The following is a 19882-nucleotide window of genomic DNA, read 5'->3' as shown; positions in this document are numbered from 1 at the left end:
GGGGCGCCGGGAGAGGAGTGGAGGTAGTCCTTCCGTGGGAACGCTCTTAGGAGCTTGGTTCCCAAGCGAGCGCACCACCTGTACGCGGCAGCTGCCAGACACGCGCCCACACCAACCCGTCGTCACCGCTCCTCTCTCTCTCTCTCTCTCTCTCTCTCTCTCTCTCTCTCTCTCTCTCCTTGTTTTCTTATTCTTCCCGTTGCTCTTCTTATTCCTTACTCTTATTCTTCTTATTCTTATAATTCTTATTCTTAAGGCCGCGCGACCACGACGCCATTACATATTATACTTATACCGGGGCCTTAAACAGTTACCGAGTCTTCCTCCTCCTCCTTCTCCTCCTCCTCCTCACGTATTACACGGATTCGTTAGTTTTAATCTGTTAAAAATGAGAATTTATCGTTGATTTTAAACTACCGATTGAAATTAATTATACTTATATTATTATAATTTCAATTGTTCAATTTCTCTGTAATTGCTTTATATTATATGTTTTGTCTTTCGTTTTTTTTTTTTTTTCTCTCTTCTTCTTTCGAGGAAAATGCGCTGATTATAAAACGTGTAGTTATAGCGCGGAACGGTTGAATTTATTGTTGAATTAGCGAATCGATCTTACGGTAGACTTTTACTTTTATTATACGGTTTATTGGTCAATCGATCGTAGTTTCCTGATCTTATATCTCCTGTATATTATATACCTACTATATACTATAATATATTAGATATTTATCTGGATATTTATACAGTAGATATTTCGATGCCGGTGTGCCTAATTCGACGTTCCTTTTCTTCTCAGATTTTTTTACGTTTTATTATTATACTCTCACTTTCTTCTCTTTCTCACCTGCTTCTCGTTCACCTCTCTCCCTTTCTCTCTGTATTTTTCATCTTTCTCCTTCTCGACGCTACGCTCTTGCAATAGTTTCATTATCGAACGTGCTGGGTATTCACAATTAGACACAAGTCCGAAACCGCGAGTGATTGTGCATCAGCGGTTACGCTGATCATAGAGAGAAAAAGAGAGAGAGAGAGAGAGAGAGAGAGAGAGAGAATCGAACCACTTAAGGTATATAAGTAATACAACATCCGACGTTACTCGATGGTTAATTGAGTCATGCTCTTATCGAAAGTGCATCGTTGAGAGGAATTTATACTTGCGGTTACCGCACTGTCCTGAATGGAGAAATAAAGTTATTTATAAAAAATTCAAATCACTTTTTTTCAACAATCCACTATAGTTTATGTTACTACATGTTATTTTTTGATTATGATCACTAGATTGTATCATATTTTCTCATATAACCAATAATAATATTGAAACAAGTGAATTGACTCTGAGTCTTATTCGACTGAAAAAATTATAATGAACTTAACGAACGGATTGAAATGTTGCAATATAATAAAAAAACAAAATTTAACGCCGACAGTTATAATTACATCAAATTCACATTTTCTCGTCATCCGAAAAAATATTCAAATTGTTGTTGTTGTTGTTGTTTTCTAACGATATACATATTTTACTCGAGAATTTTCCAATGTCTTTACCTAACTATAACAGTTATGAAATTCTTCTCAGCCTAGTTACTCGTCATATCGACTTTTACACACTATCCTCCATTCTCACTTAACTTCTTCCATTCCACTCACTACCATCGACGGTATTTTAACCAAATCCGAGGATCACGCGGCACCGCTTATTACACACGTACAATACACTTACCTGTATTAATAACTCCGTGATATCGTCCTCGCGGGTACATAATGCAGACTGAAATCGCTCCCGTCGAATAATTACCTTGATAATCTCCCCCTTTCGTGTAATAATTTTACGACAGTCCTGAGTTAATAATGACCTATAATTCCGACTATAACTTGTAAGTATCATTATACTTATATATGTATAGGCAGAGGCTTATATACCGTCATGAGTCGTCGAGTCCTCGCACTTTGCGCATTAAATATATACGATCGCGTCAGCGCCTCAAGGATAAAAAAAAAAAAAAAAAAAAAAAAAAAATTAAAAGAAATTAAAACAAAAATGAAAATAAATAACCAAATTAAATAAGAGAACCAGATCGATGAAAAAAAAAAAAAAAAAAAAAAAAAAAAATGTTAAACCGTGGAAAAGAGGGCGTGCTTATATGTTACATGAGATATACTACATATATGTATATGTATATGCATGTATTGCCGATTATCTCTCCTCGTTATATTAATCGTTTTTATTATGTACACGTTGTACATATATATTTTCATAATCAGCATTGAGAAAATTTAACATTGCACGAAGCAAATAAGCTAATTACAAAAATTGTCACGAATAATTTCCTTTCATTTCTTTTCTTCGAATCTTCTCTTCGATACGATTGCATCGAATTAGTTGCTGCATCATACAGGGGTTGACGATGACTTTTCGCGATGCATGATGGGACTCTGGTCAACGATTATCTACGACGTCGATATCACACTTCGTGTGGAGAGACGCGTGCAAAACGTTATCCACTTCTTGTAGTATATATATATATATATATATATATATATATATATATATGATAAAGTGGCTGTAGGTTAGCTGAATAAAAAAAAATAAATAAATAAAAAAGAACAACTCTCCCCGAGATACATAAACGCGCCCTTATTCCGCTCTTCGTGTTCATCGCTGCTCGTACAGAGAGAGAGTCAGAGTTATACTCGCGCCTTGGCACGTGACCACTTTACTCCTGTATACTGCGGTCTTCATTATGCATACCACTGGGAACAATCGTTCTATTATATTTGTGCCTGCACGCTTGCCGTTAAGCCTCGCCACGTGGGTGAGGGAGGGGGGTGGAAGTTTTTTGGTCCAAGTCCAGCCAGACTGGAGGGTTAAAGTCTTAGACGATTTTTCAGCATCGAAAATTCGCTTCAGATTTTTAAAAAGGATTTGTTAGTGAAAAAATCAATAACTATTATTTATAACAGTCGAATTTTATTTCATGTAAATTTTGCTTAATAAGTTGGTTCATCGTATATCACGTTTCTTACGCGCAGGAAAAATCTGGAAAATCGAGGAACGACTCGGAAAATTTCTTACAACGAGTAAAATCAGTTAGGGAATTTTGAAAAAAAAAAATAAACTCGTTCATTTTTTACACAGTTTTACACAGTTTGACGATGACGAAATAAAAAAAATAATAAATGCGCAAGTCTCCCTCTCTCTCTCTCTCTCTCTCTCTCTCTCTCTTGATCTCAAAAGCGCAGCCGCGTGCCGCCGATTTTTGTGACAATGTGAAACTGAGTTCATAATCCGAAAAGGCTTCCACTCTTTTTTACTGTATATATCTGGGAAATGAGAGTGCAGAGTTGCACGCGCTAGAGTTGATTTAAAGAAAGAGAATTGTAACGAAGAATGAACCGTCGACGTCGTTCACCGCACGTGCCGCACGCTTTATACTAGAGAATTACGCCCATTTAACACGCGGCTATCAAACGCGTGCTCCACGTGTGTTTCACATACGTATAAATATATAGATTATATAATATATACATATATATATATGTAACACGTAATATGTATTACATGTTATACGTGTACAATGTATACACGATGCCTCGACTCCAAGAATCGGCAAGAAATTTTCTCCTCAGAAAACCTTCGAGTATTTACGTTGCAGCGAAATGAAATTTGAAAAAAAAAAGAAAACAGAACAGGAACAAAATTTTTCCAATCGCAATCGTGCGATCAGCCATGCTTCCTAATTCAACACGGAAGCTTAAGCTTAAGCTGCCCACCACCACTACCACTACCACCACCACCACCACGAATGCGTATAAACGCATATGGCACATGTCGTTTGACGTTGGGCCGTGGCTCGTGCCACGATCCGGGCAAAGGTTTGGGGGTGGGGAGGCCAAGCGAGCACCCCTCGGTGAATTTGATATCAACCCCCGATGGTGTATGGAGTAGCCATGGAGGGACACATCCGTTCACACGCGAGGCAAACGCATCGGGAATTGGGGTGGAATGGAGGCCTGTAAGCAAAAGCTGGCTCGTAGGGGAAGGAAAGGAAGGGAAGGGAAGGGAACGGAACGGAACGGAAAGGAAAGGGTATCCATGCATGTGTAAAAAGGTGCACCGTGTGTGTGACGTTGCGTTATACGGTTATACGGTTATACCTTTCCACACGTGTTATGGACGCGGGAAACCGTATGCTGGTTGGAAGTACTTACGTCCATGTGTCATGTCCATGAATCCGCATCCACGTGCCCGTGAGAATGTTGCCGATTAGGTACACTGAGCAAGTCTCTCTCTCTGTCTATACATATATATATATATATCCTTACGTCTCTTTAAATTGGTAGTTAGTCGCATGCCACACCGTGTTCTGGATGTATACATATATATATATATATAATATACGCGCTGTGTTGTAACAGCGAAATGTGAACGATAAAACAGCTGCTCTGCTTCTCGACGACGAGGACAACGACGACGTCGACGAGTTTCGTGCTGTATGGCGGAAAAGGTACACGATGCATGTGTTGTAGGTTGGTAGGTAGGTCCACCTTTCTTTGCAGGTCGCATGCCCGGCTCGCGTTCTACATCCGTCAATTAAATGGCCATCGTGGAATACATTGTATGTGCCTTGGGGTCCGTACCGTTATTGTTGTTGTTGTTTTTGTTGTTCTCTTTGTAAGCAGTACTTCAATTAGCGGGATTAAGGGGTAGAGTTTCTATTTTTTTTAACCTCGCGTCGGACGATTCATTGGTGGTATAAATTTGTTCGATTGTTCGGGAGTGTTTTGGTCGATTTAAACCTTGACGGGTATATACTTGTATCATCTCATGAACAAAAAATTTTCAATAAATGTTCGACTCGATGCAGAGGTAAAAAAATTTGCCGTCACATATCTTTAGTTCTGCGGCAAATGAAAATTCATTGGACTGGTTTTGGACAGAATTGGATGTGGAATAGGGCTGTTCAACCTTTTTTCACGTTTGTATGTACGACAACGTCGAAATTGAGTAAAGCATTGGCTTATTAACTACACAACTATTCTCATTGCTAATGATACATGTTTGTGTAATCGATTATACTAATCGAAAACTGATCTTAGAATCTCTTTAGATATTTGACAGCAAATTGAGTCTACGATCAAGATTCAAATCTTTCGAAACTTTATATACTTGTAGGTATTGTGTCGTGTACAAATGTCGTCACACTTGATGATGTCTTACCACCGTATGAATTCATGCTGGTTTGCACTTATGGTCTTATAGTTTCGTCGTGTAAATGGTATTTTGGGATTCCCAGCCGTTTGTAGATGGGTACCCTTGCAATTAGAGCATTCGTGTCGCCTCGATTCAGCTTAACTACCCAGCTTTCAAAGATTTTGTCTAATACTCTAGCTAGAACCCATCATCGGTAATAGTGCTAGAGACTTATCACAGCTGTGACAGACAACGAATCATCGGATTATAGGAAATTTGGGAAATCCCTGTGTGTCTTTGTATTTTCGCTTTCGTTTGAATACCTAACTTGTCGGTAATGAATCGAAACAATTTTATATCTCTACTAGGAAATACGTTATGCATGGATGTTATCTATTCCGTATTTCGTGCACACACACATACACACACACACGTATGTATATATATATATATACATATTGTGCCAATAATTTTGCGGAATTTTACCTCGTAAATTAATACGGTCAACAATATAGGCAGGTAATCGAGTAGGTTTTAACCGCATGGAGTCTCATTAGGGTACAATCGGAGCATGTGATAAACGTCGTGGTAACTGGAAAGTCTGCTGCGAATGTTTGGCAAATTATTACGCTCACGATAAATGTTTATGTATGAATATTTTTTTTCGCTAATTCGCAATTAACCAGTTAAATAAGGCTGTATACATCTAAATTTCGGCACTCGATGAAAGAATTTTTACGATGCTGTTGCTATTGTTGTTGATTCATGATTATACGAATGTACGAGGAATTTGCTTCCGCTAATTTAAGCGATATAAGACAGTGGAAAAACATGATATTATTTATCAATTAACGAGAATCGATTTCCTAGCTATCGATAGCTATTTATGTGGCAAACCCTCGTCGTATAATATTTCCGTCTTCGCAGCTCTCTGACCTGACTCTACGTTCGTTGTAACATCCTTAAACTGCAAATCCGGAGTAGGGATTTGCTGGAAAGGGTTAAAAATTCCCTAATCCGAGACACATGAAGCAGATATCTGCAGGTACCTGACGAAGTCCTTAGGGTGCCACAAGCAGCCGCTGCGTTTAGAATAATCGACAATTACCGACTGGTCAACCCTTGTTGTAACCCTCGAGCAATAAATACCGTGCAAACATCACCGGTTGCCTCGAGTTAAGTGTACCAGTTATTGATCCTGTCCCAATCATTGTCCTTTTTGGGTTGTATCGGTTCGATCCTTATCTTTAAAATTATCAAGAAGTGAATTTATAGCGTCTGAACCTCCAGCAATTGGTTTTAGTCGTTGAGCAATTCGCAATTTGTGCCGTAAATTTATAACTTTGAAAAATAAAAGGGTCTTACATCTCACTTACCTTACGGTACCCCAGCTTTACGGTTCCTAAACGCCTGCACCCAAGGGGTTAATCGGAACAAGACTCCTTGTCATCGTCGCCCAGTTCGGTATGCTGATCACCTTGGACTGACAATAAAGGATTAGTTATCCTGGCGAACAATGCCTTGGAGGCTTTTAACGGCGATTTGCTTTTGGCTCCAAGCGCCTGGGAAGGATTTAATTTCACATTTCTGACTCTGTCTGGTTGTTCTGTTTATTTGGGTACCGTAGAGTTACGTTGTTTCAAAATTCACTTGGTAAAAACTTGGATATCGATGTACCGAAATTTCAAAGATACGAAAATAAAAATTACACTTTGAAAAATCAAGATTTCTTCATCTTTCGCGATATTCTACTTTTTTGCATGTTTCAAATTTCGACATATCGGCCATATTTGAAATATCGATTTTTCCAAACGTTCACCCCCGATCCGGAATAACACTGTTTGCATGCCGTTTTTTCCCTCTCTCTAATTTCACCCTACAGATGGTAAATTCTTATTGTATTTCGTTTTTCGTTTTTCCAATTCTCATTAACGCCGCAGAAAATTATGGTTGATGATATCTGTACTTGTTCCGTTCTTCGTAATTGATGCTACTTTATCAGCAATGATTCTGCCAAAGCTGGGAAAAATCACCGACGAAGAAAAAAGAACGAAAAAAGAAAGAAGACCGGACAAAAAAAAAAACAAACCAAAAACCAAAAACAAAGGCAATGAAACCGCGAAAAAATGAGTCAAAAATGTAGAAAAATTACGGGGTTCGGGGGAGGGGGGTAAAAAGTAGAAGACAAGCGGAAGAAAGGCTGAATCGAGGTCGCGCAGTGCACGCGTCAAGGCAACCTGAATCGCCCAGCAATGCCAGCTCATTCTACTCGGTTCCCTCCGGTTCCCTCCGATTTCCTCCGGTTCTTCCCTTCTATCGGTTCCCTCGGCGCGTTGCGCGCACGTGTTTCCTTCTACCTGCGGTTCTCCCGCCGGCTTGTTCACTCGCTCGTCTCTCTCTCTCTCTCTCTCTCTCTCTCTCTTTAAATCTCTCTCTTTCTCCCACCACCTCGAAAGACACGTGTCGACGATCCTCGCCTCCCTTCCTCCTCGTCCTCCTTCTCCTTGTCTCCCTCCTCCCACTTCTTGTCTGCCTCGTTGGCATTCGGTAGAGTCGCCCGGAGCTCGTGGGAAAATGAAGCAGGTGGTAGCTAGATCTCGGACCGTCCCCCCTTCCTCACCCTCGTTCCCCCCTTATGGGTTGCAGTTGGGCACTGAACGTGTTCCCTCCTCGTCTCTCGTCTCTCCTTTGCGCTTACTTCGCGACGATGCGACGCCGTCTTTCACCCTGCAAGGATAACTCCGACGGACCACCGCTGACCGACTCACTTTACTTACATTAGTGTGCATTCTGTCCGATCTTGTTCGCCTCGCTGTCAGGCTTCGAAGGGTTTAACCCCCCCCCCCCTACTATGAGAGGAGAATTTTTTCAGAATTATGGTGTTCGAGGTCAGTTCTTGATTTTTTTTTTAGATCGTTATTGTTATTCGTAAATTGTAAAATTGCGATTTTGTGTTGTTTTAGTTAAGCGGGATGAGAGCGAAAAGAAAGAAACGCTTTTTGGTGTAGCCAAATTACCAGATTCCAAAAGCCGGATACCAGAATTCTGGGAAATTTTTTAAACCGTAAATGAAACGACGTGTTTTTCTTGAGAGCAGGTAATTAACTCGTTCGTGGACGAAAAGAAAAAAGAGAAAAATTATAACACAACGAAGCGGACGTTTGGGAGTCAGAGAATGGAGAAAGAGTCGATGACGAACCGGGTAGAAATGTCACCCTGCAGGTTCAGGGTCGGTGCAGAAGGAAGGACCGCCTATGTTTAAAAATGACGTGTCCGAAACGCCGAAACGGTCAAGGATATAAGCCGATAGACGAACGGTCGCAGGTATGAGAACCGGAGGATGTAGGCGAACGTGCATAACAACATCATCCGAGTCTTCAGCCTGGATTCCGAAGACACTGATTCACCGTATTCTCAACCTCCTTTTCTATTATCGTCCAAATTACAAAAGTTTTTATTTCGACGCTGCGACGTCGACGAAATTTCTTCATCAACATTCAATTCTGTTCATCGAGGGCGTGGCTTGATTAGAACTCGAAACATTTTACCAATTTTTAAAACATAATTGTGCACTTCGATGATATTGATATCGAAATACTTGAGTATAGAATTGAGATTTTTTTATTTCAATCGACATTTCGACTTTAGGATCCTGCAAGGATCGACGAACAGATATGTTGAACAGATATTGTTTATTTATAGACACAAAATTCATAAACATTTTACATATATTGATATTCTTGAAAGATTTGAGAAATATTTTTGGCTGATAAAATTTTCTGCTGAATTGAAAATGAGTTTTTTTGTATAAATAATAGGAAACCATTTTCTTCGTTTGTAACGCAAAAAAACATAAAATAAAATAAAATAAAAGTAAATTCTTTTAGGTAATTTATGGGTTATTATGCAAAATGTTTTCTTGAGGAAGAAGGCATTTTGCCAATTTAAATTTAAGACCAAATAACCAAGCAGACATTTTGTCGAACCGATGTAAAATCATTTTTTTCGTATACCTACAACAAAATTATAATCAAATCCGTGAAGAAGATATTCAAAAACCGTAGTCGGTCGATTCCTTCTCCTCCGCTCCTTGATATTTCTAAGAATTCATAACGTAACGATGCATGTTTAAGAAGTAGAAATCGCTATTTCGCATCCTTAGGAATTTTTTTATACTTTAATTTTGCAAAACCAACTCCTTGAAAGTCGTTTTTAAATTGCGAAATAACGATGATTCTTTGGTCTGAAGTTTCGTTACGTCAACGTTACTAACTTCAGTTTGATCGCCTAATCAAACGATCAAACAAGCTTTACCGATATTCAGCAACAAACTTATAACCACGATCTCAAGTTAGTAACGTTTACTTATCTTATTATTATTATATTTACTTCATTAACGCTTCTACAATATTAGTATGCTTCAATTCACTACCGAGTTTACTAAATTTCGGACAATCCAAAAATCGGCACAAATCGTTACGGCAACGTTACTTCGATATCATCCTCTCGAATCTCGACTTCTCGTCGCTGTTTGCAAAGAGAAGTCAATAAGCACGCCTGCCGCGTCATCTTGCGGGTAGATTGAGCGCAAAATGCGCGGGTAACCGTCGGGCCCTCGTTTGGGGTCCTCGTGCTGGGGGCACAATGGGCCTTGCGTCTCGGCATTGAGAATTCCACGGCGTTTCTGGTCCTCTCGAGGAGCCGAATGAGACGCCGCCGCCGGCTGCAGGGCACCAAACGCGTGGGAAATTCTTAGCACGTGCGCAAGCGGCTGGCCCAGATCCTGATCCTGCGGCGTAACAGGCCCGGGAGGATCGAGATTTTTTTTTCCTTTTCTTTCTTCCACTCCTCTCTTTCCCTCTCTTTTTTTCTTCGTCTTTACGAATCTCGAGGCCCCCGAGGGGCGGGCGAAAGGGCTTCGGACCCTTCGACCTTTCTGGTCTTGTTCCAGTTAAGGAGGTTGCGCAGTCGATAATTTTCGATAATTTTTTTCTACTTTTTTATACATTTTATTACATGATCATCGAGTGGCAAGTTTTTATCGAATTATGGTAGATAATAGGAGTATAGAAATTTTATAAAAAAGAGACTCGAATTATGGACAAGAGAATCGTTGTCGGTTTTTTTTTAAATGATTTAATATTTTTTTATGAATCGTTTTGTTTAATAAACTGTTTTCAAAAAGTTGTAACAAGTGAATTTCTTCTTTTTTTTCTAGTAGAAGAAAGTCATTTCAGTATTGCTATTTGTTTATGAAAATCGTCATTATCGGTATAATATTGAAAAATTGAAAATTTCATCTTTCGTCATTTTATTTTTACATGCTTAAAATCTCGATGTATCGGCCATATTCGAAATATTGATCCTTCCAATTTTTCACCCCCACTCAATATTCTTAGGTAGATTTATTGCAAATCGATAGATTATCACAGGAGATGTAAAATCTGCATGACATTTTATTTTCGCTTTTTATAAACAAACGTTTTTTTACATCCATGCTTTGTTTCAAATCGCATTTACACCGTTTAAAATCAATGACAATTATTGTTTTATTCTTTCTTGCTGCCTTTTCTTTCGCAACTAGACAAGTCACGTATGTATTCATGTATGTGTGTACACACATGCACACGTGCATCACTGCCAAGCCTGCGGTGCACGGCTGACACGCGTTGTATAAATGCCTAAGCAGTCAGCACGCGCCAGACGGCGTCTCGGCACACGCCAATCAGAGTAATTAACCCTCGTTTGATGTCGAGTGTCAACGCGGTCACGTGCAGCCCGCGGGCGTATTATCATAACCTAACTTATTCCAACCGTCCGAGTTACGCTGCGTGAAGGCGTTTAATGACACACGTCTTTGACTCTATCCTAACTTCTCTAATTTCTGTCGCACAAATTCTCTCTGGAATTGGACGAATTTTGTATGAAACTAGTTTAGAAAATAGTTTGAATAAATTTTATGGCTTAGATCGCTGAGCTCAAAATTCGCCATTTCAATTGGTGTTCATCTGATCATCGTTTCATACAACAAGTAAAAGGAACAAGTGTCAAAAGATTTTATTCCCTATGATTTTTCTATAAAAACTTTTTCGTTAATAAATTAGGTTGTTTTAATTGACGGCATAAGTTCAGCTTTTGATCGAGGAAAGAGGCTAAAATTTGTAGCTAGAATTCGTTCCAACAAGGCAATGAAGTCTGAAAATCAAAATTTTGTGAAATATCTTGAATGCAAAATACTTTAATACAATTATGAGGATAAAACTGAACTGCATTTTTCTTTTCTTCCAAAAAACTTGACGCGTTTTGGTTGCCGACTCTGGCTGCTAGCTTCAACTTCACATCGTGGAATTCGCAGTGTTCAAAGCCAGAGAAACATCAATTTGCGGCTTGGGAAGAAAAATTCTCATTTTTCAATTCTCCTGGTGCCTCCTTTCCTATCACCAAATCAGTGACTCGGGCAGACTCGAGTCGAGACTAAGGATCAATTGAAGTGACCCGTAACCTCCTCGTCGCACGACCACTATAGGTATGGTAATAGTCAACACGGTTGGGTATGCTAATCGCGGTTACACGAGTCAACCGGTGCCGGCAGTAAATGTATAGACACACAAAGCGCGTGATAATCGGTTTCGATATCGTTAATGGTCATGATAATCCTTCCAGGACATACGAAACTGAAGTGAAATGCTTCGCTCACAGGTCTTGATAGAACTGATCAGTTTAGCCTCGCTATGACAGTTTTTCTCTTCGCTGTTTCCTCATTCTTGATCCTTGATCCTTGAATTTTGCTTGTCCTTCAAAAGTCCTGGAAACTACCCTTGAATGTTTCTTCTGTCTTAAAAATATTCCATCTTTAATGTCCTTTAATTTCTTACTGGGCACCAAAAATATCCACAATAAACAAAGAATTTCCAACTTATTATAGAGTTTGATGTAATTATTCACCTGCAGGAAGTCCTGGACGATGAACTAGAGACTCGGTAAATCAGAAAGAACAAAATTGGATTTGTTAAACCGTTGCGACATGCTGTTTACCACTTAATTACGTCTCTTCCATTCCACTGCTAACTGCAGATCGAATGCTGTGTGACTCTGAGGTTAGGGCGTACCCACCACGTGTCCATGAGTATCGAACCTACAGTCCGACGACGATGATGATGATGAAAGAGTTCATTCATTGTCTGTGAATGGTCCATACAAAACGACCAGGGGTCGGGGCCACTGCAACAGAAGATTCCATTCAATCATCACGATTTTACATATTTGTTTTACACATTTTTCGAAAGCATATAATGTCGATGATGCGATACGATTTATGATGAGTTGTACTCATCCTGTGTACTTTGCAGTGATACATGGTCACACGTGTTACGATCCAGAGCCACACGTGTTACGTCGAGTATTTTCTTCATCTGTGTGTATTATATTGGACTATATACATATACACATTCGTGGCTCGTAGCTGAATTTAGAACAGCACAAGGAATCCATTCATTCGATCATTCTTTCGTTCGTTCATTTATTCATTCATTCGTCTCCCAATGGAAAAAAAAACGAGAGACAGAAGACCCACTTTAGACAACTTCTAGGAAGTGGGCAGAGTGTTTTTGTTACGAAAAACGAAAACGAAACACCACAACGTGTCATGTATCTTCAAAGAATACGCCTTTTCATCAAACAAATGAGAAACTTGCAAATTTCTACAGGGTCTATCCATCTGGAAAAATCACTTGGAAACTACCGAATAATCTCAATCAATTCATCTTCATCCATGGTAAAGGGTTTAACGATTTCCAATTGTTTTCCAACGTTGAAAGATATAGTTGCTTCATTTTCACTTATACCTAAAGTCAAGTTTCTAAGTTTTGGTAAAAGTAAGGGAATTTCTTTTAAAGACAATTCTCTTGTTTCACTCTTTAAGGTTAAGTGAAATTCTTGAGACGGCGACCCTCGATTCCCCCTCTAAAAATTAATCCCCCTCGATGAAGGACCAGCAGCTATCGCGCAAGGGTAGAACTAGCTGCAGGCTGCAGGCGACATGGCGGTAACGGTAGCACGTATTACGGAGCACGAGTCTGTCCTGGTGGTAACAGAAGCTGGTAGCGCCCCTTTGCCTCCGGTAACAGGACCCCATACGGGTGCGCCCTTCGTGGGCCCTTTTTCTTTTCCTCCTTTTTCTTCTCCTAATGTCTATAATACCGCTGCCAGTGCGTTCCCACACGCTTCTCTCTCTCTCTCTCTCATTCATCTCTCTCTTGATCGGCTTCTTCTTATTTTTTTCTTATTATTTGCCTCGGCCGAAACCAACGATGCATTAGAATTCACCCCTATGTGCTGCTGCACGCGCGAACGCCCTTCGAAATCTGCAGAGATTATAACTAAACACCTCAAGGACTCCCCTAGGTTCACGTGGAGCGTGCAATGCACGAGTTTCAGGGGCGAAGGTTGTCGTTACGGGTATTCATAAGGGATTGTAGCCGGGTCAGGAGGCCCAAAAAAGGCATTTTCAAGGATTTCTTATTAAAAGACACTTCAATTTATTAATATAAGGATTTTTAGACATTTTGGGGTGGCGTTGAACTTCGTTCTGATATTTTTTATTTCTTAAAATAATGATTTTTAAAGATGAAAAAAGGCGTTTTGCGGTGAGGATGATATTACTGGACTGGATCGTACGAAATTAAAAATACAAAAAAGATATATAAATATATATATAAGTGAATTAAGAAAGTTTTCTCGACACAATTTTTACCAGCATCGTTTCGAATAATTCTTAATCCCGTAATCATGACGAAACACCGTTTCTTATGTCGAGGTAAAATTTATGTATACATGTACGTAATGAAAGTGGGCCATTCCATTGAATAAAATGCGTATATAAAAGTCGAATGAATTTCTTTTCCCAATAATTTTCCGCTATTATTGCACGCATTCGAGAACGTTGGACTCTTTTTTCTTTCTTTTATCTTCTCACGTACACGCGGAGCAAACGTAATTACTGTGATCTAAAAAGTCTGGAATCCGAGTCGAGTACCACCGACACTTCGTGCAGTTTGGATTGCACCTCAGCCACCACGCTTACCAATTCCTGAAATAAGATAATACGAGGGATAACGGGGCACCGTTCAGTTGGACTTGGGCATTGTGTATATTTCGTTGTGAAAATCCTCACCTGCGACCGTAACTCGGTAGGTACGGTAGTTTCTAACAGGTAGAAATTCATGGAATGTGAAGGAATTGTAGAGGAAAGAGGTGCGTTCTCGTTCATGATGAAATTCGTTCAATGCATGCATGGCCGAAGGGAAATTCCGCAAAACGGTTTTTTTCTTTTCAGGCTTTTGAAGTGAGAGTTTAGGGTTACGCGTTCTGTGTGTGTCCACCAGGACATGGTCTGCATTTACTACCACTACGAGTCCTTGGACTCGTCATAATTCTAACACGCACGAGGTGTCCACCAAGTCCGGGAGATGAATGGCGAGTATTCCGCGAAATGGTGATCTCATTCAGATGTTGCAATGAACTTTCCTTCCCCATGCACGCCTCGAAACATCGTTTTATTACCGTACCATAAACGGTGATACTTGGAAGGAATTATTTGTGTTATTTCATGGACGGTTTTTGGAGAGGATGAAAAGAAGAAGAAGATAGAGAGGGAAATGGAGAAGGAATCGTTTAAGAGCTTTGAAAGGATGTTACTCAATATTATGATGGTTTAGCTGTACGAATGAATCATTCGCTGAGTCATTGTATCTGAGATATTTTTCGAACCAATTATAGAACAAAACTGTCAGAGAAATTTATAGTGTAAAATGTGTTGTTTTCGAGACGGAGATTCAAAGAAGTGAAATGAAAAGTAACAAAATCCTTATGCGACACTCTCTTTAGGAATATATGATACGCGACGAATAGTAATGTCGAACAAAAAAAAAAAAAAAAAAAATGCCTCAGGCAAAAACATGAAGTCGATATCTCCAAAGTATCTGTACAAAAGATAATTTTTTCATTTACCAATTTACGTGCTCGATAAAAAAAAATACATCTCAGACGTTTCGTACACGAGACATTTACGACTAACTGGAATGAGTGAACGGTTTTATCACAATCGGACGAACTATAGGGATTTTTAAAAATAAATTAATAGTAAAATGATGTGATTACTCGAACATAATTGTTACAACAATAAAGTGTCCAGAGTTGAAACAGATCGAGGGTCAAGAAAAAAATAAAATTCCGGCCACATGGAACGTTTTTAATTTGCATTTTAAATTTGACAAGCTTCAGTTTCAAGGATTTTCAACTCTCTCTCTGTGTCATTTTTTTGGGTTTCGCCCCCCCCCCTCCCCCCCTCCCCCCCGTAACCGTATCTATCGTCCCATAAGCATTTTCTCAACTTGTAAATGGACAGCCCTATATACATACAAATATAAATATATAGGTATGATACAAATACGTGAAAGTAGATGTAATCGAGGGTTAGAAACTCTAATCCAACTAATCAACTCGACACATGCCATGAAGCGTTGCCCACCCCTCACCGCCCTTCTCTTTCTGCTCAATTATGTCGACCCTACATCGCACCGGTGTATAAAGTAGGTACATATCAAGTGTGACAAACAACACGAATGTGAAATGCCTGTTAATTACACCCCCCCCCCCCCCCCCCCCCCCCCCCCCCCCCTTCACACCCACCACACGAGAGTCGTGATCACAGGGCGAGGGTCCCGACGACGTGCAACAGGTTGTCGTCTATGTATGTAGCGTAGACGTCTCACTGCCCCTCACCGTTCGCACTTACTTGTTCGAGGGAGGTGTTTTATGGGCGTGCGATTCACCCTCTCCCCCCCCCCCCCCCCCCTCTTTCATGTACCTACCGCGCAAGCTTATTAGTTCGGTAATACGCGTCGCGCAGGCTCATCATCGATGCGAGAGAAGAAGAAGAAGAAGAAGAAGAAGGGATCGGTTGACGGGGCGAGGGGGTTGCAGCTGGGCCCATTTTTCGGTGGTGGGCCTTTTCGTGGGGTGAGGTGCGAGGGGCGGGGGGGAGGAGGGATTCGGCTGACCTCTATAGCCTCCCTCTCCTCCTCCCCCACCTCCTCCTCCTCCTCCTCCTCCTCCTCCTCCTCCTCCTTATGGGCCCTCCAAGAATCGTGAGAGACTCGGGCAGATGGCTCGGCATCGCCGCGCGTCGCGTCGTCCTGCACACGCTGACTGCTTGCCTGCCTGCCTGCCTGCCTGCCTGCCTGTTTGCCTCCTTCGCTTCGCTCGTAGGACCCCTCGTATCGTACGTGGCGGACTCGTGAGCAACGGGCCCGACACGCGTGTGCGTGCGTGCGTCCGTGCAGCGTGTCTCAGTCATTCCGGTGCGGTGTATAAGAGGGGCCCAGTGAATCCGCTCCCTCTCACAACAGAGCGGGTATATAGGATCCGGGCCCAAGAAACCTCATCGAAAAAAGTTTCCCACGCGGACTCCTTGCCGAGGGATGCATGGATCTCTTCCTCTCACCCTAATATCACTCTCTCCCTCCCTTCTCTCTCACTCCCTCTCTTTACACGATCATCTATATAACTAGATATAATGTTATTTTGTACATTACACGTATGTATATATATATATATATATAGACACAGAGACGTCGAAATGAAGTTTATCAAGAACGGGCCCCTCGCTTATACCGATTAAACCTATATCCTTGTCGCAGTCTTCTTCTCGCAGTTGTTTATATATATCCTATGTATGATCCGGATCCGGCTGATTCAAGGGGACGATCACTTTTACGCCCTATTCGAAGCGTGCAGCCAAACACGCGTCACGATTTCTTCGCTTTTATATATATATATACATATATATGTATATGCATAAATGCATATGTATGTATATATATTTCGTATAAAATGAAAAAAAAACAAAAAAAAAACATGTAGTTGAAACTGTGATCCATCGAATTACTATGAGATTATATATTTTTCGTTTTGCGTAGTCTTATTATCTTTCGACAGGTATTTTTGAAAGTTTTTTCTTCTTTCCTTTCTTTTTTTTTTCTTTTTGTCTATTCAATATCAATTTTACGTCTTCTTCTGTAATGATTTCACAACAGATTTGCCATTCGAAGAGATTATTATTATCATTATTATTATTATTATTATTATTATTGTTATTATTATTATTATTATTATTATTTTCTTCTCTCTGTTACTTTAAATTTCAAATCGATTCCGACAATCTTTCCGATCATTCTAAAAATTCAAAACAATTGATACACTGTTTTTTCGACATTATCTACCGATTCCAAGGGTGGTGGTGACGAGTGTATGTCAGAAATTAACGACCACTCTAGTGTACACACACACACACACACACACACACAGACACCTACTTATACGTTCAGGCGTCGCGTCGACTGAATTCGACTGCACGTGTGGGATATTGAGACAGATTCTCGGCTGCACGTGGTCGTGGTGGTTAGTCGGAGGGGGAGGGGAGGGGGGGTGCGTTTCACCCCAGGGCCCCCGGGCAGTTCGTCGGCGGTGGCATCGCGTCCCCCCGGCTGGTGCGTACAAGGTGGTTGAAAGCCCGCCCCGCAAGCTCGAGTGTGGGAATCTAGGACATGTGCATCGCTATGCGCGCCGCGTGGTCTGCACGAGTTTCGACTTAGTTTAGGCTTTGCTGCGGGGCCCGAGAAGGGGGCGAGGTGATGGTGGGGGTGGGGGTGGGGGTGGGGGTGGGGGTGGGGGTGGGGGGGATGCCATCTCGGTATAACAGAGATAAAGACGGACGGGGGTTCCGTCTTTATTATTCGGCCCCATGGGAATGTCGTGCGTGGTGGGCATGTGCAACGACGCGTAGAGCTCGTGTGCTGCACGAGTTTAGTTACCGTTGGGGGAAAAAGGAGATCCTTTTAAGGGGTGATGATGATGTTTGTATTGAACGAAAGCCTAGGAAGGAACAAGTCTTCGTCACGCGTTTGCCAGACTTGCGGTTTAAACTTATTTTTGCGGACCCTGCACGCGAGGACAAGACTTAAAACCGTTGTATATATACATATATATATTTATATATATTGGGTGTGTATATATACACATAAGAAAGTTAAAATTCGATCTCGAACTAAACACTTTGATATTGTTACATTTAAATATACTTATATTTTCTTTTTCCGAGTAAAAAGGGAAGTTTCGTCGGAGAAAAGTAAAGATTTATTTTCACGTGTGCGCAAAGTATTCAAGAATTCGTAAAAGTAATAACGTCACATTGTTTGATTCACGTTAAAAAACGATATGGTTTTAGGTAAATGCGATGAACTGGAATTTCAAATTTGTAAAATCAGAATTTTGTTTTCGCTGTTACTAACGGTTAGGTATGCTTGTTGTTGTTGTTTTTTTTTTTTTTTTTTTTTTTCCTTATGTTTATAACTTTGAAAATGGTTCTGTGCTATGTTTTTCTTACAAGATGTCTGCGTTACCTATATGTATATACTATAAATGTATATATATATAATATATATAGTACGTTTTCGAAAATAATTTAATGAGACGCTTCCGCCAGAGGGGGCAAAACTGTCGGATCGATTATTTAATACGAAATATATGTTGTGGCATGGCGCTATGATGAGACTTTACCCTTTCACGCGGCACATTTGATATAACGCATCGGTGAATCTCTGCCTTGAATCGACTTGCGGGGTAAAGCTGCTGATGTAAAACCTACGACTTCCGGTCCAGCCTCGTCGCTGAGGTGGGTAATTAACGGGATGTTCACCGGACCGTGACCGACGCATTCTGAAGGAGAGAGATAGAGAGAAAGAAAGCGTTGAGTAGGCGAAGGTTACAATATATATATCTACACATTAGACTGTGTCAAAAAAAAATCGGTAATTTTTTTTTTCAGAATTCAAGTCGAAGATATTTTTTGAAGTACGGAAAAAAAAGATCCCGTCCAGGTTTCAGCTCTTAATATTAATATTTAGCGGTGCCTCGTCACGATTTTCTATTTTCTATTTAAATAACAGGGGGAAAAATTTGTTTCTGAACTTTAAAATTTTATAACGCGTCAACGCATTATAGTGTACTGATAATACGAAAAGGTGTTTTTGCAAGGAATTAAACGGTCTCTTTAAGCATTTTATGAGAAAATCTACTCTTTCAAAAATTATTGATAAGATCAAAGGTGAAGAAAAGAAAAAATTTTATCTGCTATCTTTCAAAAACTGCAATAATAATAAGAGTAATAAAAGAAACGTGAAAAACGAGTCCAGTTCCCATTAAACCGTTCACTTTGAAATGAAAATATTGACTCTAAATGCATTTACTTGAGCGATGAAAGAGTTTTCGAACGATTTTGACACGTTTTAGTAATGTTTTAGAAATTGAATTTATTTTTTATGTTTTTTCAAAATCAGCATTTTTTTTCTCCCCATGTGAAAACAATTCTATAAAATAACCAGCGGTGATCGATTTTTCAGAATATTTTCACCCCAATTCGCATACTTTAAAATTATTCAATACACAGTATATGTCATGAGAAAATCGTAAAAAACGTAAATCAAGGATGTACACTATAGTGTAGTAAAAAACAAATGCTTCAATTATCTAAAGAAAATGAAAAATTTTTCAGTGCAAGTAATCCGTGCACCGCTGATGCAGCAACGCGGATGTTCGCTTGTTAGAAGAGAAGCCCCCGAGGCCTTTTAGCGA

The 19882-nt window shown here is 40.2% G+C and overlaps 1 protein-coding gene across 3 annotated transcripts in view; it reads left to right on the top strand.

The window, feature by feature from the left end:
- Window positions 1–19882, top strand: part of LOC124412701 (tubulin monoglutamylase TTLL4-like) — a 209050-nt gene that overhangs the window by 8095 nt on the left and 181073 nt on the right. The window lies entirely within an intron of this gene.

Source organism: Diprion similis, chromosome 2, assembly GCF_021155765.1.
Source record: "Diprion similis isolate iyDipSimi1 chromosome 2, iyDipSimi1.1, whole genome shotgun sequence".
Classification (NCBI taxonomy): domain Eukaryota; kingdom Metazoa; phylum Arthropoda; class Insecta; order Hymenoptera; family Diprionidae; genus Diprion; species Diprion similis.
The sequence above is the reverse complement of the archived record's forward strand: the minus strand, read 5'-3'. Positions and strand labels throughout refer to the sequence as shown.